The 23649-nt window shown below is 45.9% G+C and overlaps 1 protein-coding gene across 3 annotated transcripts in view; it reads right to left on the reverse strand.

Moving 5' to 3' along the window:
• Nucleotides 1-23077, reverse strand: part of KLHL24 (kelch like family member 24) — an 85000-nt gene extending 61923 nt beyond the window's left edge. For 2 of the 3 annotated variants that reach the window (XR_011312503.1, XM_069727778.1), the window contains exon 1: nucleotides 22902-23061. The gene's annotated coding sequence lies outside the window, so the exon portion shown is untranslated. Of the gene's footprint in view, nucleotides 1-22901 lie in introns of all 3 variants that reach the window. The other variant, XM_069727779.1, reaches the window with a different exon arrangement.
• Between the last annotated feature and the right edge of the window lie 572 nt (nucleotides 23078-23649).

The raw sequence follows: 23649 nt of genomic DNA on the forward strand, positions 1-23649 counted from the left end.
AATTACAGTCGCTGGAGCCTACACAATGGCTGAGAAGACAATTAACTGCTTTAATAGCCTAAATGAGGGAATGACGTCTGGTCTTATAAAGCTCAATAAATGATACCCAATACTGATTAGTATTAGCATTTCCTCTTATTTTACATCAAATCACTTCACTTTATACAGTATAATTTCTTCACCCAATAGGATTATTACATATTCAGGACCGTTGGACAGACAAGTAGTGCCGCACAAAGTAAGCCTTGTCATAAATAGCTGGTGCCCAGGCCCTAACATCACCCCTCTGATGAAGCTGCCGGCGAAACGCGCGTCAGTGGCAAATCCTTTGGCTTCCACACAGGGTACTGCCCTCCTTTGGCTTCATCACTTACCCTGCATTTTACTACCTTCAGTCTTCTCTGTCAGCACGTCATTTCCATGACATTTCATGGTATTCTCAGTGTGTCCTCTTTTTGAAGGAATCTTTATGTGAGATCTCTGTCTCACCATCTTATTTAATTACCACTATGTGTTTATTATAATAATCTTTATTTTTATATAGCGCTAACATATTCTGCAGCGCATACATTATTATCGCTGTCCCCGATGGGGCTCACAATCTAAATTCCCTACCAGTATGTCTTTGGAATGTGGGAGGAAACCGGAGAACCCGGAGGAAACCCACGCAAACACGGGGAGAACATACAAACTCCTTGCGGATGTTGTCCAAGGTGGGATTTGAACCCAGGACTCCATCGCTGGAAGGTTTAGGACCTTGCTTGACCCAATTACGTGATTAGCATTGTGGCTTATCCCCCTCTATGTATATACCTTTTTCTCTACATTTGGGGGTCACTCTCAAAGATCTATTGGATCACTAGGATTTTCTCCAGTCTATCTATTTGCAAACACTTTGCTTTACCCCTCTTGAGGATTTAACATATTCACATATTTATGTTTATCTACTCCTTTATGAAGACAACTTGTATTATTGTGCCAAGGGATCCCTGCCTCTGTTTGACTTTCTCTTTTTTTTTATCTGTATTTATAGTTTTCTTTACATATATTTGCATCAATAAAGAAGGATTTCATTTTATGTGGGCTGTGTCATTCCTGATCTTGTTGTAGATTTTTTGGCTGTTTTCAGGAGAGCCTTTACTAGGTTTGGTCAGTTATAGGTATTCTTGTAAAAAGTAGTGTGTTGTCTTGGAGGTAAAAATCTTTTACTCATGGATCTGAATGGGTTAAAAAAATAAATAAATATTATAAATGAAAGATGGAAGGCTCACCTCCCTGACGCAGCACCGCTTCTGATGCTACCCGTGTAGTGGTGGTTCACTGTGCAGTGAATGGCAGGTGAGCTGCAGTACCTGACAATGGCCACTGCATGGTGTAATGAGCTGTGTGGTTTCAGCTCTGTACACTGTAGTGGTGGTTTACTGTGCAGTGAATGGCAGGTGAGCTGCAGTACCTGACAATGGCCACTGCATGGTGTAATGAGCTGTGTGGTTTCAGCTCTGTACACTGTAGTGGTGGTTCACTGTGTAGTGAATGGCAGGTGAGCTGCAGTACCTGACAATGGCCACTGCATGGTGTAATGAGCTGTGTGGTTTCAGCTCTGTACACTGTAGTGGTGGTTCACTGTGCAGTGAATGGCAGGTGAGCTGCAGTACCCGACAATGGCCACTGCATGGTGTAATGAGCTGTGTGGTTTCAGCTCTGTACACTGTAGTGGTGGTTCACTATGTAGTGAATGGCAGGTGAGCTGCAGTACCCGACAATGGCCACTGCATGGTGTAATGAGCTGTGTGGTTTCAGCTCTGTACACTGTAGTGGTGGTTCACTGTGTAGTGAATGGCAGGTGAGCTGCAGTACCCGACAATGGCCACTGCACGGTGTAATGAGCTGTGTGGTTTCAGCTCTGTACACTGTGTAGTGGTGGTTCACTGTGTAGTGAATGGCAGGTGAGCTGCAGTACCCGACAATGGCCACTGCACGGTGTAATGAGCTGTGTGGTTTCAGCTCTGTACACTGTGTAGTGGTGGTTTACTGTGCAGTGAATGGCAGGTGAACTGCAGTACCCGACAATGGCCACTGCACGGTGTAATGAGCTGTGTGGTTTCAGCTCTGTACACTGTAGTGGTGGTTTACTGTGCAGTGAATGGCAGGTCAGCTGCAGTACCCGACAATGGCCACTGCACGGTGTAATGAGCTGTGTGGTTTCAGCTCTGTACACTGTGTAGTGGTGGTTCACTGTGCAGTGAATGCCAGGTCAGCTGCAGTACCCAACAATGGCCACTGCACGGTGTAATGAGCTGTGTTTCAGCTCTGTACACCATGTGCTTTCAGCAGTACTGGAACCCACCAATATGATACGGATTACGATACGATACGATACGATACGATACACTTTATTGATCCCGTGGGAAATTATGGTATCACAGCAGCACAACTTAAATCATAAAAATCATAAAGGAATTCCATAGTTGACATGACAGTTTGTTGACAGAAGAACATTATACATTAGAATATGACATACACAACGAGTGAACTGAATGTAGAGAAATAAGTAGACATTCACCTTGGTGGTTTAACCCTAATGTTATTGTTGTACATTCCCATGGCAGTTGGCACAAACGATTTCCTATATTTTTCCTTCTTACACCTCAGAAGTATTAGCCGGTTGCTGAAGGTGCTCTTCTGTCTCATGAATAGCTCATATAATGGATGTGCATTATTGTTCATAATTGCCATACACTTTTTCAGAGTTCTTCTCTCCACTACCTCCCCAAAAGAGTCCAGATTGCAGCCCACAGCAGAACTTGCCTTCTTAATAATCTTATTCAGCTTATTAGCATCAGAGGCCCGCACACTACTACCCCAGCACGTGATTGCAAAAAAGATGGCACTTGCCACCACAGATTGGTAGAACATTTCTAACATTTTGCTACACACATTAAAAGACCTCAGTTTCCTTAGGAAATACAGTCTGCTCATCCCCTTCTTGTAGACAAACTCTGAGTGGCATCTCCAGTCCAGTTTGCTATCCAAATGGACCCCCAAATATTTGTAACTCTCCACCTGCTCTACCTCCTGACCAGCAATAGTGATCAGTAAGCATTCCAACTTTATCCTGCTATAGTTGGCCACCAACTCCTTGGTTTTCTTAACATTTAGCTGCAGATAGTTACCATTGCACCAATCCACGAAATGCGACACCACCCTTCTATATTCCTCATCCCCCTGATCTCCCCTAATGCATCCCACAACCACAGAGTCATCCGAAAATTTTTGAAGATGGCAAAGTTCAGATTTATACTGAAAGTCTGAAGTATACAGTGTGAATAGAAAGGGCGCAAGCACCGTTCCCTGGGGGGCACCTACACTGCTCAATAATCTGCTTGACACCACTGCTCCCATCTGTACAAACTGTGGCCGATCTGATAGGTAGTCAGTTATCCAATTTCTCATCCCCTCCTCCACCTTCATATCAGTCATCTTTTTGTGTAGTAAAAGTGGCTGCAGGGAGTTAAATGCACTCGAGAAATCGAAGAACATCGCTCGCACCGTGGTTCCGTCAATCTCCAGAAATGAATGTACCCTATGTAACAGAGAGAGAATAGCATCATCCACCCCCAATCTATGTCGGTAAGCAAACTGAAGGGGATCAATAAAAGCATTGACCCTCGGTCTTAAGTGAGCAAGCACTTAGGGATTATCTTCCCTAAGGATAGGTCATCAATAGCTTAGTCTTGGAAACCCCTTAAGAGGTCTTTCTAAGTTCACAGTATTCCTGGCCTAGACCATCAACATTAGATTGGTGAGGAGGAAGAAATCGAATCCAAGCACCTTTGCCAAACAGCCATTTGAAGAGACTTTGGCATTCAGGTGATCGCTGCAGGCTCTTCACGGTTTACACTGCTCTGTATACCACCATGTCATCTAGGGGCTATGCCAGGTATTGCCGGTATTTTACCATTGCCTTATTCACTTCAGTGTTATAAGAAGGGATAAATATTACACAAGTTCGCTCGAAGTTGATAAGCAGCCACTTCCTTCTTCACCCATGTCAGCTTCCCAGAAATGTATTACTTATCTTGCACAGAAACACTAACAAATAAATCTGCTTTCTGTAGCGCTACAGCAGGACATGAAATATATGAAATTGGAATTGCATTACTGCTCTAGAAAATAGGATTCAATTACTTAGCGCATAAGTTGGCCAAATCATGTATGCGCTAAGTATCTTCATTTTATCCTATTATCTAGAGCAGTAATGCAATTCCAGTGTCATGTATTTCACGTTTACATGTTATAGCGTTACAGAGTGCAGCTTTATTTATTAGTTATATATGGAGGTGGCTACTCTAAGGCTACTTAGACAGGCAGGATCCGGCAAATTTCTATTAAAAAAAAAACCGGATCCGTTGCAAATTGTGGAAAACGGATGCAACGGATCCATTTTTTAGCTGGATCCATTTTGTTTGTTTTTATTACTGAACCTGGGGAAAGAGTTTGGATTTCCTGTTTCGGGGAAAGAGAGAGAAAGAAGAGAGTAAAGAGAAGGGAAAGAGAGAGAAAGAAGAGAGAAGGGAAAGAGAGAGAGAGAGAAGAGAAAAGGGAAAGAGAGAGAAGAGAGAAGGGAAAGAGAGAGGAGAGAGAAGGGAAAGAGAGAGGAGAGAGAAGGGAAAGAGAGAAGGAAAAGAGAGAAGGAAAAGAGAGAGAGACCCCAGAACGGAAATTGTGCATGTTTATATGGAGAATGCATGCAAAACCGGATTCGGAAGCCAGATTCATCCGTTTATCGCTGGAACAGTCGCTGTGCGTTTTTTTTGCCGGACAGAAAAAATGTTCCTATGAACATTTTCTCCGTTCGCCGGAAAAGTTATTTTAGACGGATACGGCAAACAACGGATGAAACATGTGGCCATCAGGCACAATCCGGCACTAATACAACTCTATGAGAAAAATACGGATCCAGCGGGAAAAAAACGGATCCGTTTTTTTCAAAACTCGCCGGATTGTGCCTGACGGCAAAAACCTGATGTGCGAAAGTAGCCTAAGTAAGCATCTGTTCACACCGGTTTTCTCTTTGGAAGTGATGGTCAGTCTGATACAGGCTCTTGGACTGAGCTCTCCAACCATCAGCCTACGGCGGTTTTCACTACCTATCCATTTAATTGTGGGCTTGCAGCCCAGCAGAGGTTTAATATTAGGTTAGGTTCCCAGCAAAGAGGATCGCCTTGTCGTTGGCTGCGGGGCACACATGAATTGGCCAATTTATGCGCTATGTATCTTCATTGTTTCCTATTTTCTAGAGAAGTAATGCAATTCCATTTTTATGTATTTCATGTTTGCATGCTGTAGGGTTACATAGTGCTACTTTAGTTGTTAGTTATATATGGAGATGGCCACAGTAGCGCCACATATCATGATTTGCATTTTCGTTGATTGATTGGTGCTATGAACATGTGACAATATAGCATTTATTTTTACTTTTTGAAATGTCATCCAGTTTACCTGTGGTTATCAAATACTGAAATCACCCCATCCCCTTTGCCCTCCACCTGCCCTTCACAGCCTGTTTACTCTTCTATTACATCCTCCTGGCTTCGCTATCTGTTCATCAGTTTCCCCTTCACAGTACCGGTTATTTCTGTAGTAAATATACTGGTCACCTCTTCCTATCAGTTCATCTCTTGTGGTCGTATTTGGTTGATCCACAGTAAAACTCTCGTACTTCTCCTTCCCACGTTACCTTTCCCATGTTCTTAAAGTAAGAGAACACATGAATCAAGCTCAAACTTTATCTGATCAATTATAGATTGTTCATTGCCAAAATAATTACTACATAATGGGAAACATTGCTCGTTTTGTATCCTGAAGACATGTTAAATTCACCTCGGTAAATATCCATTTTAGACAGTTTTTATGCCCCCAAAAAAGATCCAGTTCTGTTTCCTTTTGCATTGGATGTGTGAAAATTAATGCCATACAGGTAGTATACAGCCTCTAGGTTTAAAGGGTGGGTATCAATCACAAATCAGACTTACCGTAACTTGTGCAAACACGGATTTCTTTTCACATGAGGAAGTTTCTATGAATTGACTTAAGGTACCTTCAGACTCAGCAACTTTACAACGAGAACGACAATGATCCGTGACGTTGCAGCGTCCTGGATAGCGATCTCGTTGTGTTTGACACGCAGCAGCGATCTGGATCCCGCTGTGCCATCGCTGGTCGGAGCTAGAAGTCCAGAACTTTATTTGGTCGCCAGGTCGGCGTGTATCGTCGTGTTTGACAGCAAAAGCAACGACGCCAGCAACGTTTTACATGGAGCTAACAACCAGCGAGAACGATAAGTGAGTCGCCGTTACATCACTGGATCGCTCCTAAACAGCGACGCTGCAGCGATCGGCTCGTTGTCTATATCGCTGCAGCTTCGCTGAGTGTGACGGTACCTTAACATTGGTCCATGTACAATCTATGTGCTCAAATAATGCTTTGTGTCATGTGTACGATAGCTCGATTTGCTACGAAGTAAGCAGGCAGTGAATTTGCCATGGTTTGTCCATATATAATCAGAAGCATGGTATGGTAAAGGTTCTAAGCACTTCTGAATGTGCCCTATTATGCCACCATTTAATAATAGAGCGGTAATATGGCGATATGAGGCCTTAGCCCTTAAACACTGCCAATATGTAAGTGTTCAGCTTTTATCATACAAAGCTTTAAAGGGAAACAATCATCTGACCTAGTGATTAATTCAGGTTTGGTATCACATGCATTGTTAAAAAACAAAATGAGAAATGTTGCCATTTTCACTGGCCACTAGGGGGTTTTCAGGCTCTAACTTCCTGTTGTTTCAGGAAACAACACATGTACATAGCCACAATGGTCAGGCCTAGACCTTATTTTTGGTAATTAAGCATCTAATGAGAATGTGCAAGGGTGATGGTGAAGGAAGGGGAAGCAGGGTCAGGTGTGACATCCCATATTGTTACTGGAGACTCCCGTGTTTTCAGCTGTGCATAGAGATGTTACCTGTCATTAAAACCCTGCCTCTAATGATAAGGAGCCTGCTGCAATCTTCCTGTATATTAAGGAAGTGTTAAGAGTCTAAAAAAAAAAAAAATTCTAGTGGCCAATGTCAAAATTGCAGGATTACCAATTTTGGTTTTCCAAGAAATATTGTGATATGTCAAAAAATGTTTAAAAACTGCATGTAACACAAAAAAAATCTAATTTAAACAGTAGGTTATTTTCTGATGATGTCTTCCTTATAAAATTGCCTCTAAAGTGTTAACAACCTGTACTATCCTTGCATGCATGAATTGTTAGAGAGATAACTTGGCACAAAAGATGGTAATTTGCAAGTTCCTACAAATCCCGACATGAATACAATGGAAGGTAGAACATCAGAGGGCATTTCAACAAGTTCAGGCCGGCCTTTGTGTCACACACTATTGTGTATGGCAGCAGCATCTCATCATTCATCTCCCGGGAACAGTTCCGATGCGTTTGACACAGAAATATATAGAAATGACTGATGGACTTAATTATCAGGGCTGTGCCAATCCCAACATCTGGCCTTAGTCCGACTGCTCCATTTCTGACTTCTCAGCTCCCTGTGTTGGCACCTACAACAGATGAAATCTGAACGCATATGGCTCCGAAATAAGTGACAGTTTCCCCACTACAGAAGGACATGGCACATCCAAGGGGTTGACCGGTGAAAAGAAGTTTCAGAACAAGGCACTTTTATCCAAGTAGAATGGAGCACATCATGCTCGATGGCTGCACCATATATGAGACTGCCACATTGCTCGGAAGCTCCATAAAAAAAAAAAAATCAATGGAGTGAATATCATTCTAGTGATCATGAGGCTCCCAGTGGTTGGACCCTCACCAATCTAGAAGTCATCACCTATCCCTGAGGATAGATGATAATTTCCTTTCATAAGAGAAAGCCTTTAAATATTTGCACAGAAATAACAAATCTGATCAATCAAGGTGAGCAGAGATTCCTTTTAAGGATAGTGTACTCCATGTCTACAGAGCAGCATCATAGGTGAAAGCTTGGGCTCCTGTCCACTAGTGGTATGCTTTGGGTTTCATATTTGGGATCCATGTGGCTGCTCATATTGCCTCATTTTTTTCTAAAATGGTTTTCGAAATTTATTTAATAAATGACACGTTGGGCAAGTAGACACACATGGATTAGCCCCCTTAGGCTGGGTTTAGATTAATGAATTTCATGGTCTATATACAGAATGCAATACCAGGAATGGGCGCAGGTCTCTCGACCCAAACTTACAGCCTCATAAACACATATAAGGCTGCTGTCACAACTCTGTTTGTGGGATAACCGGGGCCAGGGGCTCATTCCCTGTCCCTAACGTTAGGGGCGCCATAGCTATTCCTGCTCCCCGGATTACTTCTGATGGTGAAGATGAGGGCCATGTACCTTGCTGAACTCCTGAATCAGCCCTATTTCTATCCTCCTTCTCCAACCAAAGAAGTAGGGAGCAATAGTGTATGTATATACCCAAACCAGACTAACAAGGGAGGACGTAGAGGGATAAATAAAAACACCAAACATACAGTTATGCACTCGCAGGCAACAGAGGGGAACACCGGGGAGAAAAGGTAAGTAAACCATATAGGAGAGGATGAAGATTTGAACACAGCCAAAACACCTAGCAATAATCACAGAACAATACTCCAAAAGCCTCTAGCAACAACCGACACCTTCATACCAGGCAGCACAAGACTAACACTGGAAATCACACGCTGCAGTCTTCTGGCTCCTGTCTGTCGCGGTAAACCAGTGATGGCTGTAAGTTCGAGTCGTAAGACCCACAGTCAGTCCAGGCATAGCGAGTCATATACGGGCCATGAAAAACGCCTGTCTGAACCCAGTCTAATAAACAAGCAAACCCTTGGCAGTAAGCTTCAGCTTTTGTTTCCAGCATGAAAAAACTTGGTGTGAACAAACCCTGTTACAAGATTTTTTATTACAGAGAGAACTTTGGATATTCCAGGGTTACGGCGTCTTTTATTGACCAACTTTTTCCAAAGAAAGCAGATTAGAGAGCAGGTATACACGTATTCTATCCTGAGTAAGCACAACGCATCTACATTTTACAAATCAGATACTAAATTAATTCTTGCTACAAATGGAGGGAAAACTGTTCTTCATTGTGTTTTCCCAATGAGGGGAGTGACAGGAAGTCTAAGACCAGGAAAATATTTCCTCCAGTGAAATCTTCCCCACTCGTACAAGCTCCTGAATGAGGCGACATGTATTTATTTTGACTTTTATGACTTGCTTTTATGTCAGGCAGTTTGTATTTTATTTTTTCATAGCGCTTCTTTCGACAGTTTGCGTATTTGTTTTTTCTTGAGATGATACCATCTTTTTCTTCCAAGAAAATCCATTCCCTTGTAGAGATAAACTGACCCAGCTCCATCAGCGCTGATGGTATGTAAGTCATTAGTCAACAAGTCCTCTTTTTCAAGGAAGTAATATTTTTTAAAAATACTATTGTTTTTACCCTTGACATATAGAAACTAATGGAGGCTCTAAAATCAGCTCTTGGAATCCAATGCTTTAGTAGGTTTCATAGGCATCCACTGAAAAGAACCATTCTTGGATGCATCGGCCACATACTTACAGGCGTATATCGGATAGGCTGGTCCTATCGCCCTTATCCTCCTGGAACCCTTCAGTATCTGACTAAGGCCGGGGTCACACTCGCGAGTGTAATGCGAGAAACTTGCCTCAATACCCGGCACTGCCGCCGGCACACAGGACCAGAGCGTTCAGCTGCATAGAAATATATCTAGCCGCATACTCTGGACCCGAGTGCCGGCGGCAGTGCCAGGTATTGAGGCAAGAGACTTGCTCGAGTTTCTCGAATTTGACTCGAAAGTGTGACTCCGGTCTAGTAATTAAAAACCATTTATCGTACCTTTTAACGACCTCTGAAATCAAGACCAGAAAACAAATGACAGCAACCACACAGCTTGGCCTCCAATACATATTTTAAAGATAACTATAAAAACTTGTGCAAAAGAAGAACTTGGGGTTACTTTGCTTTTTTTGGTCTAATATTAGTGGTTGACGTTCAGTGGGGGCAAATAATTTTAAATGATGCACAATGGTTTATGAATTTTCAAAAATGTTTGTTATTTTTGCCTTTATCCTTTTTTTTTTTTTTAGGCTTTTTAGCTCACAAAGTTGTATGTTCTGCTAAAATTTTGCAAAACTTGGCATATATAAAATCACTCCGGAGTAGACCGGAACACATTCGCACTAAAATGGTTTAACTTTGTAGAAAAGTCACAACTGATGAGTCAGTTGAAAACATTTGGAAGCCCCAAAATCTGCAAAAACAAAGCGAACATGAAAAAAAAAAAAAAGATGAAAACATAAAATAAAGGAAAAAATTAGAAGAGGAATAAGAGGCAAAATGAAAAACAGGTAAAAAAAAAAAAAGGAGTAAAAGCAAAAATGAATTAGCCCATTGGTATTGGCCGTAGAAAAAGTATATTGATTGTTTTTTCTTTATTCTGCTCTCCATTGGCCAACTCACTGCCAACATCTTGTCCACAAAGCCCAATGGAGAGCAGAATAAGCCACTTTCCATAACTCCCATGGTCTTCAGTCAATACAGCAATGCACAATCATGGCTACCTCTCCAATGGTGCGGAGTGTAGAGATCAGGAAACAGAGAATGGGAATCCCTTTTTTCCAGTAGGTGAGGGTCCCGAGGGTAAGACCGGTGCATGTGCCATATATGTTTAACAGGGTTGTCCCCTAGTAGGTAGGATACGATCTCTGAGTATAGGTCTCGTATGTGACAACTTTGCAGTGGTAAAACAAGGTAAGGTGCATTTACAGAAAATCACTAAACAATTCATAGTGGAAAGTCAAGATTGGAGAACTTGCAGTTCACTGATAGTTCAAGTAGTTGCTTTTCTCATTTCTGTAAAGTACAAAGAGGTATTTCAGGAGCCCGATGAATGCCGAGACCAAAACTCGGAAAGATAAACAGTGGTATTCTAGGCTAACAAAGGATCTGATATGTAATATGCCAATAATGTCAGCGTCTGCCGCCAGCACACCGCAAACATCTGCGCCTCCATGTGTCTGTCCTGAATGCTTTATTCCCTGGGGTAATAACAACCTTTGTGATGCACAGAGCCGAGTAACACAAGGTGAACGCTACACATTAGAATTATTGGAAAGTGCCAGCAAATGATATCTGGTAGAGGAGATGAGGGCATGCTGCGCTGCTGGTTGATAATAAGGATATCCAGAGTATTGCAGAATATTTGTGGTTTTATCCTCATTGCGTTTGAAAGTCTCTATGGCTTCTTCATCAGGAGAACCACAGATGTTGAAACGCGTTAAGAATAAGACTACAAACATACTACAATACTACAGACTCTCTGCCGAGCATACCCGCATCTCCTCTACCAGAGCTCTATACTAGATCCCCCAACCTGCGGAGCATACCCGCATCTCCTCTACCAGAGCTCTATACTAGATCCCCCAACCTGAGGAGCAGTATACCCGCATCTCCTCTACCAGAGCTCTATACTAGATCCCCCAACCTGAGGAGCAGTATACCCGCATCTCCTCTACCAGAGCTCTATACTAGATCCCCCAACCTGAGGAGCAGTATACCCACATCTCCTCTACCAGAGCTCTATACTAGATCCCCCAACCTGCGGAGCAGCATACCCGCATCTCCTCTACCAGAGCTCTATACTAGATCCCCCAACCTGAGGAGCAGTATACCTGCATCTCCTCCACCAGAGCTCTATACTAGATCCCCCAACCTGAGGAGCAGCATACCCGCATCTCCTCTACCAGAGCTCAATACTAGATCCCCCAACCTGAGGAGCATACCCGCATCTCCTCTACCAGAGCTCTATACTAGATCCCCCAACCTGAGGAGCAGTATACCCGCATCTCCTCTACCAGAGCTCTATACTAGATCCCCCAACCTGAGGAGCAGCATACCCGCATCTCCTCTACCAGAGCTCTATACTAGATCCCCCAACCTGAGGAGCAGTATACCTGCATCTCCTCTACCAGAGCTCTATACTAGATCCCCCAACCTGAGGAGCAGTATACCTGCATCTCCTCTACCAGAGCTCTATACTAGATCCCCCAACCTGAGGAGCAGTATACCTGCATCTCCTATACCAGAGCTCTATACTAGATCCCCCAACCTGAGGATCAGTATACCTGCATCTCCTCTACCAGAGCTCTATACTAGATCCCCCAACCTGAGGAGCAGTATACCCGCATCTCCTCTACCAGAGCTCTATACTAGATCCCCCAACCTGAGGAGCAGTATACCCGCATCTCCTCTACCAGAGCTCTATACTAGATCCCCCAACCTGAGGAGCAGTATACCCGCATCTCCTCTACCAGAGCTCTATACTAGATCCCCCAACCTGAGGAGCAGCATACCCGCATCTCCTCTACCAGAGCTCTATACTAGATCCCCCAACCTGAGGAGCAGTATACCTGCATCTCCTCTACCAGAGCTCTATACTAGATCCCCCAACCTGAGGAGCAGCATACCTGTATCTCCTCCACCAGTTCTCTATATTGGATCCCCCAACCTGAGGAGCAGCATACATGCATCTCCTCCTCCAGATCTCTATACTGGATCCCCCAACCTGAGGAGCAGCATACCTGCATCTCCTCCACCAGATTTCTATACTGGATGCCTCAACATGTGGAGCAGCATACCCGCATGTCCTCTACCAGATCTCTACATTGGATCCCCCAACCTGCGGAGCAGCAGTAATTTGATCACACCTTGAGCTCGTTAAAGAGTTGCACGTTATCACAACCTAACCAGGGAAGCACTGCACACCAGTGCTAGTGATGAGAGAACGTGCTCAGGTAAAGTGTTATCCGAGCATGCATGGGTGCTAAGTGTCTTCGGCGTGCTCGAAAAATATGTTCGCGTCCCCGCGGCGGCATGTCTTGAGGCTGTTTGACAGCCAAAGACAGTCGGTTAGCACATGAACATGCTGGATAACACCTTACCCGAGCACGTCCGCTCATCACTACACACCACCCTATAATGCAGTTATCTGGATAATGTTCTTTTGTGCTTGTTTTTCCCCCCATTTTTTTGTCAACAAATGATATCTGTCAGGTACAGAGTGTAAAAATGCAAGTGAATACCATAATCGTGACAATCAAATATAAGGGGTTAAGCTGCAGTACCAGACACAGGCCACAGGTGGACTAATGGTGCCATGGTGCTGTATTCTGTACTGCAAAATGAATACATGATGACTTGCTGTACTGTTTTTAAGAAACAAGGATGCAACTACCATTACATCTCCCATGGGGACTGTCCTCCGATGCCCTGGACCCTGGCATGACAAGCCTAATGCACTGGTAGATGCCCTGATCCACTGCATAATATGATATATATGTTGTTCAGCACTCACATTGGAAATATTGGCGTTTCCACAGCTTTTAAGGAAATGGCCTACATTTGCTCTAGATCAGTGTTCCCCAACTCCGGTCCTCAAGAGCCACCAACAGGTCATGTTTTCAGGATTTCCTTAGTATTGCACAGGTGATAATTGCATCACCTGGACAGGCAAGCATTCAATCAACTGTGCAATACTAAGGAAATCCTGAAAACATGACCTGTTGGTGGCTCTTGAGGAGTTGGGGAACACTGCTCTAGATGATGGTGTTACAGTAAATGTGCCCCGCCACGCCAATCCTGGAGCTTCCTGGGACCACAGGCTGAAGCGGTGACCTCTCTGCTACAGTCATTGGTCACAAACTGCGCTGCCATCGGAAAAATGATGAGGAGACAGGAATCCAAGATTGCGGTTTATTGGCCAACGCGTTTCAAAGTTTCAAACTTCTTCATCAGGATAAACCACAGAGTCTCAAACTTCGAAACGCGTTGGCCAATAAACCGCAATCTTGGATTCCTGTCTCATCATCTTTCCGATGGCAGCGCAGTTTTAACCCATTTGATTCCAGTCTTTTGTATTTACAACACCGTGGGTCTGTGCCACCTAAACATTTTAGTGGTTTGGAGCACACAACCCGACCACGTGAGCACGATTGCCCACTTATTAACCAGATAAGACCCTATTGTTCTTTTTGTCCTTCCAGTTTTCCACTTTATCACCACTGGAGTAGAGTTGGCATAGGAGTGGGAGAACTGCAAATCCTCATGTCCCTGACAACATCTGTTGGGGGAGACGTGGGAGATAACCGATCCGACTAGAGATCGGTGGGCTCAACCAACTATGATCAAACATGTATGGGGGCATTAGAGAGTTAGCCACCCAAAAATTAAGTCATCCCCTATCCATATGATAGATCATAACTTGCTGATTGCTGGTGGTCAGATCCAGTGCGATTCTGAGAATGGGGCTCAAGAACCGGTCTTTACAGCTTCGTATTGAATGGAGGTGTGTGGCCACGGCTCCATTCACGGTGTATGGGACTGCTGAGCAAAGCACTCGGCTATTTCCTTCTGTCCCATAGACAATGAATGGAGTGGAGGTCATGTATATGCAGTTTTGCTCCATTCAGGACATGGCTGTAGAGAACTGAAATCGTTCTTGGGGTTCCAAACTCCCCCAAGATTAAGCACGCTATCCGCCATCATAGAGATAGGAGATAACTTGATATTTTTGGCTGCCAACATATATTCATTGGGATCCAATAACAGGATCCATGTATCTGTTGTAGAAAAATAAAGACTAGCGACGTCCCCTTCCTCAGATATGACGCCTTTTAAAATTCTATAACGTTTCTTGCCAGCTATGAACAAGTCCTATAGAAGAAAACCGCTACCAGCTGATGAGCACATTAGCTGATGAGATTTTATAGCTATACTGTTACTATTATGCCAGCTATGTGTGTATGTCATATACAAGAATCAAAATGCTTAAAAAACATTGGTAAAACTTTTTGACGTAGCCTGAAATAAACACCGCGTCACTTTAAATAGCAAAAGAAAAAAAAAAAAACGAAACCGAGGAACATCCTGGTAAACACGAGAGGGAGAAAAAAAATAGTGATCACGAACATGAGGCAGGTCTCAGACGTCAGCTTCCTTGTGGGTTAAAAGTAGAAACAAAGCAAACGTCCCTTCCTCTTCTGTGAATTACAGGGAAAGGAGAAAAACAGCTGAAAAAAAAAAAAGGAACAGGAGGCCGACACAAGCACGGATTCGTTGAGTGCCCCAGGCCTAACGTGCTGGCAGAATGCCCGAATCTCAAAGAAAAGACAACTGAAGCACTGACAGCCTAAAATAAGCTCCTCAGCAACAGCCGAGCAGTGATCTAGCCAATCCTCTGACCTGAGCCAAACCGACACTGTATGGAAAGCAGAACAAACACGGCCTGTGTCTCCGCGCCTCTGCCAACCGAATATTCAAATAGGGAGACAACGCCATAAGGTGAAGGGAGCCTGAGGCCAGAGCAGATGGCACAGGCCTGCAGCCAGAACTAGCAATGCCCTGACCTCGTGTTATTACTGGAAAACGGCCCTTCTCACTGGGGTCGGTTGCCAGCCATGCAGAATCACGACGGGGTGCACTGTCAGCAACTCAATACCAACGTTATATTAGGGAACTGATCGTTATACTACTCCCCTTACACAACTCTCATTCAGGCCACCACGGCTGAGGGGCAAAAGTGGCAGCCGCCAAGGTGCTCATCAACCAACGCTCTCCACCAAGGCTGTGGAGAACCAAACCTCCGACTCCTCAATTTCCATGACACCGACTACGACTCTACCAAAATGGGCTCCAACTCCCTGACTCCGACTCCTCAATTTCCATGACACCGACTCTACCAAAATGGGCTCCAACTCCCTGACTCCGACTCCACAGCCCTGTCACCAACGAAGGGTCGCCACCACCTCATCCTACTGACGGTGCTATAACCTGTCAGTGTATTGTAGCTATTTCCTCACAGCAAAGGGTTGGTAACGAGATTGAAAGTTACCCCCTATCCATCGGATAAGAGGTAACGTCTAGTGATGAGCGAGTATACTCGTTGCTCGGGTTTTCCCGAGTACGCTCGGGTGGTCTCCGAGTATTTGTGAAAGCTCGGAGATTAAGTTTTTGTTGACGCAGCTGCATGATTTACAGCTGATAGACAGCCTGAATACATGTGGGGGTTGCCTGGTTGCTAGGGAATCCCCACATGTATTCAGGCTGTCCAGCAGCTGTAAATCATGCAATTGCCTGGACAAAAACTAAATCTCCGAGCACTAACAAACACTTGGAGACCACCCAAGCAACGAGTTTACTCGCTCATCACTAGTAACGACATTACTGGTGGGGGTCCAGTTGAGAATGGTGCTCCCTCTGGAAAGAGCAGGGGTCGAGCATAGGCTCCATTCATTCTTGATGGGAGCGCATGGGGCAGCTAAGTGGTCGGACCCCCACCCCGTGATCAGGAAGTTATCTCTTATCCTATGGATTGAGTGTAACTTCTAATCTTGGTACAGACCCTTTTAGGAAAAAAAAAAATTGTTCCACTAGAAAGTCTTCCAAAGACTTTGGTCATATGTTAGTTCCATATTCTATTATTTCATGCCCTCAATGTATAAGATTAAAGGCCCGCATACAAATTAAAGTCAGTCGAACAAGCCAATATCATTGGAACCTAATGTGTTTGAGGTCGACTTATTAAGCCCGACTCTTTTATTTTCCGGGTGGTAAGGCTACTTTCACACTAGCGTCAGCCCGTCGCAGTGCGTCCGGCCAACGTGCCGACGCATCCTGTGACAACGCAGCACAACGGGGGCAGCGGATGCAGTTTTACAATGCATCCGCTGCCCCATTGTGAGTTGCAGGGAGGAGGGGGCGGAGCAACGTTTTTTTGTTCCGACGGTCCGCCACAACACGACGCAACCGTCGCACGACGATTGCGACATGTGGCAATGCGTCGCAAATGTTAGTCTATGGGGAAAAAACGCATCCTGCAGACAACTTTGCAGGATGCGTTTTTTCTCCAAAACAACACATTGCGACGTGCGTCGTACGACGCTAGTGTGAAAGTAGCCTAAGCCGCCACCAGAGCTGATACGCCACCAGTGCTTATGGCGAAAGATCCCGTTTAGTTCTCAAACCAGTGACCCCATATGGTTATTGGAAGAGGTCGTTATACTTTTTTTTTTTTTCAATTCATGGTACAATCCTAATATTACAAAGATGTAGCTGCTCCATTAGAGCGCCCCTGTGGTTCACAGGTTGTGTCTGGTACTGCAGCTGGTAATTTCACTTAAAGGGAACCTGTCAGCACATTTTTACATAAGTACATACTGCAGGGGTACGGCTGAGCAGAGGTTTCACCTACTCCAATAAAAAAAAAATAAGAAACTTAGCACATGTAAATCAAGCTGGAAAAGCACTGAGGGCGTGTCAGACTGCTTCTTCCATCGACACCCCCCCAGTGAGCTACCAGCCTGATCTGCATACGCATTTTATACTAGATTTCGCATCTTTGCCACAAAAGAGCCGTACAAAAAAGGTGTCATTTTTATTAAGGGACAATCATCTACGCCTGTATGTAAAACCATGCTGACAGGTTCCCTTCATGGTGCACCAACAGATTACACTGTCCATGGACTAGACTGTTGCTGTTTTTGGAAGCCATGTTTGCTAATGTCCACACATCCAGTATAAAGGGGCACTGTGTAATGACACGTCACGATGGATGATATAGTGCCGCAGCCCCTTCAGTCTTTCCCGTCACAGGGAAGTCACGGTTGTTTTTGTTCTGGGTGGGGACCGTACACCAGCGCTAGAATCAGCCATGAATAGATTTATTTTAAGGGCCCCAGTATATAAATGGAGCCGGGGCTAGAGAAGTGTAATCCTGAGTGACCGTATTCTCGGAGTGAGTCACCTAGGCCAATACTAACCCCATTTATTAGTGCGACCACATAGTGTGTGCACATTACTGGCGACGGACGAGCGCGGTGGTGTTCAGGTGACGTGCGCTGCGGCCGACGCACGCTACACTCCTCACTGCAGCCGGATCAGTTTCCTTTTTGCAAAACTTTGGCAGCAACAGAGGAGGAGAGAACGGCGAGAAACAATGCAGGCTGGAAATGAGGCCAGGCCGATGTGTAACCGTATAGTGCCGGCGCAGCGGGGGGTGCAGCTCTGCTCACACGCTCCGCAGTTAACCCAAGCGTCACCACTAGTGTCCCACAGTCAACATTCCCACGTGCTCGGAGGACACGGCCGTCCCGGGTGGAAACACTGAGATAAACAAAGCAAGTCCTGTTCTGTGTTATTGCAGAAGTAAAGCACCGAAGCTGCGCCGATATCCGAAATTATCGCCCGGGATCACATAGTGGCGGATTTATATTAGGAACACACAGAACATCACTAGGGGTTAACAAGAGGGGGGGTCACAAAGGGTTAAACACTAGGTGTATGTTATTGCCAGTGACTACAACAATCGTACCGCTGCGTGCAGTTTGATTGTCTGCAGCATATTCCCTGTTGACATGAGGGGTAAGTGCTGCTGCAGTCAGGATGGTTTCACACTTGCGTTTTTGTCTGCAGCGTTTTTTTTTCAAAAAAACGCATGCGTTTTTTTCCCCTATCTTTCATTGAAAACGCATGCGTTTTTTTTGTGTACGCGTTTGGTCGCGTTTTTTGACGCATGTGTTTTTTTACTGCATGCGTTCATTTTCTGAAATGCTACTTGTAGTATTTTTAGAAGCGTTTTTTGGACCAAAAAAAAAACGCATGCGTTTTCATGCGTTTTTTTGGGGTAAAAAAATACATTGGAGTCAATGGGGATGCATGCGTTTTTTGCGGTAAAAAACGCATGCTTTTTTTATTATAAAACCAGAAAACACACTCATATGCCACCCCCCAACATAAAGGTGATAAAGGGAACCTAACCCTACCCCTAACCCTAAGGGATCCTAACCCTACCCCTAAGGGATCCTAACCCTAACCCTAACCCTACCCCTAACCCTAAGGGATCCTAACCCTAATCCCTTTATGGTTAGGGGTAGGGTTAGGGTTAGGGGTAGGATCCCTTTAGGGTTATGATCCCTACCCCTACCCCTAACCCTAACTGTTTCTGTTTATAGTGGGTTTTTTACTTTTTTTTGATGATTGGCAGCTGTCACACATTTCTCAGCATGCATTTAAAAAACGCAAACGCATGTAAAAACGCATGTAAACGCGTCAAAACGCCGCGTTTTTTTCACCACATGCAAAAACGCATGCGTCAAAAAAACACAGCGTTTACACGCGTTTACATGCGTTTTTTCACCATGCGTTTTTTTGCGTTTTTTACCGCAAAAACGCACCCCAAAAAACGCCAATGTGAAACCAGCCTCAGACGATGATATTTACGACATCAGTGTTCGATCTCTTCATATATTTCCCCTGTGAAACGTCCGTCCGCTAACATTCAGGGGATCTGGGGGATTACTGACCACTGGTAAAGGCCCTTAAAGGGGTATTGTCAAGTTTGGAAGTTATTCCCATTAGAGGTTATGACTTGAGTATTTGGGAAGGACATCAGTCATGCCGGGGAATCACGATTACAGATTGGACTGGTCTGGGGGACGTGATGTCCCGCCGGACTGGTCCTGGTATTGGCACACATATAAAGGTTGGACTGGGAGAACATGGACATTACTAGAATGCAAAAAGGGCTCTAAAGTGCTATGGTGGTGGTTTAGGAGGCTTGGGGAACTTGACAGGATCCCTTTAAATTACACTTAAAGGGGTATTCTCAAATGTTAACTTTATCCCCTATCCATGTGATAAGGGATAACTTGTTGATCACTGGGGGTCCAAACCAATTCCGAGAATTGGGGTCCGAGCAGATACATCAGTGCTATGATCAATGGCAGCATGTTCTGAGGGTACATTTGCTTTAGGGTGGTCTTATTCTCTATATAGACTGACAGAGGTTGGGCTCCGGACCCCTCACAATCAGCCCATCATATAATGACAGGGAAGAAGTATGGGGTCATTGTGGAGCACACACCACGCCACAGTGACGCTCCAGTCACTGAGGGGATGTGGGACTCCCATTCCCATAATGGCTGGGGCTTCCCTTGGTCGGAGCAGTCACCTATCCGGTGGATTGATGGGACGACCCCTCCGCACACCTCCGTCACGTGGACTGAAGAGGGACAGGACACAACAGACAGAGCTCGCCCATAACTCAGGCATATGATGACAGCCAAGCTGGAGGAGAGTAAATAACCCTACCTAATGTTACGACACCCTGCCCGCCCCTCTGCTGGGACACGGTGTAAATAAACACGGTACGCCGGCTCACGTGACGGGCTGAGGCGAGGCCGGCCCCACAGAGGAGCTGTTTGCCTTTGTGTACAGGTGAGCAGATCACAGGCGACAACTTCCGAGGAGACGTTTGTAGCCCGAGGCAGAGAGCTCTGTCATACAGCTGATCTCCAGGCAACCAGGAGCCATGGCCAACCTCACCTTATAGCCCACGATGCGAGACCTGACTGCTGCCGTCCGCTGTCCACAATACAGCCCTGACATCTTCCTGTCTCTGGCACCTGGGGACTACAAGTACCAGGGCACCCGCCAACTTTCCATCATAATATAGGCCCCAATACTAACATTCAAGGGAAAGCACAGACCGGTTGAGGGCCCACATTGCTTGTTACTTATCAGGAGCCCAGACATATTCATTCTACTTAAAGGGGTTGTTCTTATAAAGTGACAGTATATCGCTAGGATAGGCTGGCGGGGGTCCGACCTCTTGGAATGCAACACTGGGATAAGGCTCCACCACTTTTACCTGCTCTGCCCAGTCTGAATGGGGTCAGCAGCAGTTCCCTGCACTGCCAGGTTACTGGGGGGGCGCTGTTGAGCAGGGAAAGCCTAAAAGGAGGAGTAACAACACTACATCAGTCCCAGAGGTCAGGCCGCAAACCCACCATGATGTCACATCCTAGAAGTGTGTGATCGCAAAGAAGTTATTCCCAAAAGTATAGGCGCCCAGTGATACTGAGACGCAGGCTCTGCAGAGCCCCATCTTGAATGGAGCAGAGATGCTCACGCTCGGCCTCCGCACCATACATTGTCTAGAGGACTGCAACAGAAAGCCGAGTACAGAGTGCCACTATTTATGGAAGACCCATAGACAATGGGAGGACTTTCTGGTTCAGCCCCTTTAATAAGATGGGAACATCTTGTTAGTTAGTTTGAACCCCTCTTTGAACAAATACAGTGCTATATTCCACTTTTTACCAGTGATTCCCACGGACCTGGCAAATAAGTTATTATAACAGCATTTAGAACATTGGGGCATCCGGGGTAACAGCCAAAAACATTGGTGAATATGGGGCGATCTCTACGACGTGGTCTCTACAATGCGGTCTGTACGACGCAATCTCTATGGCGCCGTCTGTACGATGAGGTCTCTACGACGCGGTCTCTATGGCGCTGTCTGTACGATGAGGTCTCTACGGCGCGGTCTCTATGGCGCTGTCTGTACGATGAGGTCTCTACGGCGCGGTCTCTATGGCGCTGTCTGTACAATGAGGTCTCTACGACGCGGTCTCTATGGCGCTGTCTGTACAATGAGGTCTCTACAACGCGGTCTCTATGGCGCTGTCTGTACAATGAGGTCTCTACAACGCGGTCTCTATGGCGCTGTCTGTACGATGAGGTCTCTACAACGCTGTCTCTATGGCGCTGTCTGTATGATGAGGTCTCTACGACGCGGTCTCTATGGCGCTGTCTGTACAATGAGGTCTCTACGGCGCTGTCTGTATGATGGTCTCTATGACGCGGTCTCTATGGCGCTGTCTGTACAATGAGGTCTCTACGGCGCTGTCTGTACGATAAGGTCTCTATGATGCAATCTCTACCACACAGTCTAAACGATGAGGACTCTATGACGAGGTCTCTAAGCCGCGGTCTGTATGATGAGGGCTCTACGACAAGGTCTCTATGGCGCGGTCTCTACAGCGTTGTCTGTATGACGAGGTCTGTATGATGCAGTCTCTACAACGAGGTCTCTATGGTGCTGTCTGTATGATGCGGTCTCTACGGCGCGGTCTCTATGGCGTTGTCTGTATGACACAATCTCTACGACTTTGTCTGCACGAGGAGGTCTCTACGACTCGGTCTGTATGGTGCAGTCTCTACGACGCGGTCTGTACAATGAGGTCTCTGACGCGGTCTGTACATGGTGGGCTCTATGGCACGGTCTCTACAGGGTGGTCTCTGGCACGGTCTCTACAGGGTGGGCTCTATGGCACGGTCTCTACAGGGTGGGCTCTATGGCACGGTCTCTACAGGGTGGGCTCTACGGCACGGTCTCTACAGGGTGGGCTCTACGGCACGGTCTCTACAGGGTGGGCTCTATGGCACGGTCTCTACAGGGTGGGCTCTACGGCACGGTCTCTACAGGGTGGGCTCTACGGCACGGTCTCTACAGGGTGGGCTCTACGGCACGGTCTCTACAGGGTGGGCTCTATGGCACGGTCTCTACAGGGTGGGCTCTACGGCACGGTCTCTACAGGGTGGGCTCTACGGCACGGTCTCTACAGGGTGGGCTCTACGGCACGGTCTCTACAGGGTGGGCTCTATGGCACGGTCTCTACAATGTCTGTACGACGTACAATACACAACCCAGTCTGTACAGTGTGATCTGCACAATCCTACATAACGGCAATGTCCTCTCTGGATGTCACTGTCACTTTTTTCGTGGATAAAGCCCCGAGACTGTAAGAACCCCACCAGCAGTTGTGGACTACTACAAGTCCCAGCATGCCCCGAAGCACGACAATAGCCGGCAGGAGCCACTAGAAGAGCAGTAATTCCCTATATAACGCACATGATTCGGTGCAGTATGGAGAGGACACTGACCTGGCCGCCTCCTCCCGGCATGGACGCGTGCAGTGCCGGCTCCGCTGGGCTCCGTCACACAATGATGAGCCTCCTGATACCTCTCAGTCCTCTCCGGTCTCTTCTATCCTTGAAAACAAAGAGCACAGAACACATGACACTGAAAATCCAAAACATGTGACGTCACCAAGGCGGACCAATCACAGCGCGGCCGGGGATGCCGGGAGGTGTAGTTCTCAGCCGGTGGCACGTCAGCTGTTGCGGGGACTGCTCGTTCCTCCTGGATGTTGCTGATCTGTGCAGGGGCCTCGCTCCCCCGCGCATGTTGTCTGCCTCCCTCTATATGTACGCTATTGTTCTCTGGAGTCAGGCAGACGGGTTTGTTTTGTGACAATAAAGTGCAATAAGCAGGCACTAACTGTAGAGGCGCTGACAGTCATCGTGTCATATGGCCGATCTGTGAGGGGCTGCACAGTGGGCGACCCCCATCTCCTGCGGATCATTTGGGCTATGTGCACACGTAGGAAATGTGGTGCAGAATTTTCTGCACTAAATCTGCATCTGCAGATTTGATGCAGTTTCTGTGCAGTACAATGTAAATCAATGAGAAAAGAAAAAAGCTGTGCACATGGTGCAGAAAAATCTGCGCAGAAACGCTGCAGAACTGCACAAAAGAAGCGACGTGCACTTCTTTGAAATCTGCAGCGTTTCTGCGCAGATTTTTCTGCACCATGTGCACAGCTTTTTTCTTTTCTCATTGATTTACATT

This window comes from Ranitomeya imitator, chromosome 5 (assembly GCF_032444005.1).
Source record: "Ranitomeya imitator isolate aRanImi1 chromosome 5, aRanImi1.pri, whole genome shotgun sequence".
Classification (NCBI taxonomy): Eukaryota; Metazoa; Chordata; class Amphibia; order Anura; family Dendrobatidae; genus Ranitomeya; species Ranitomeya imitator.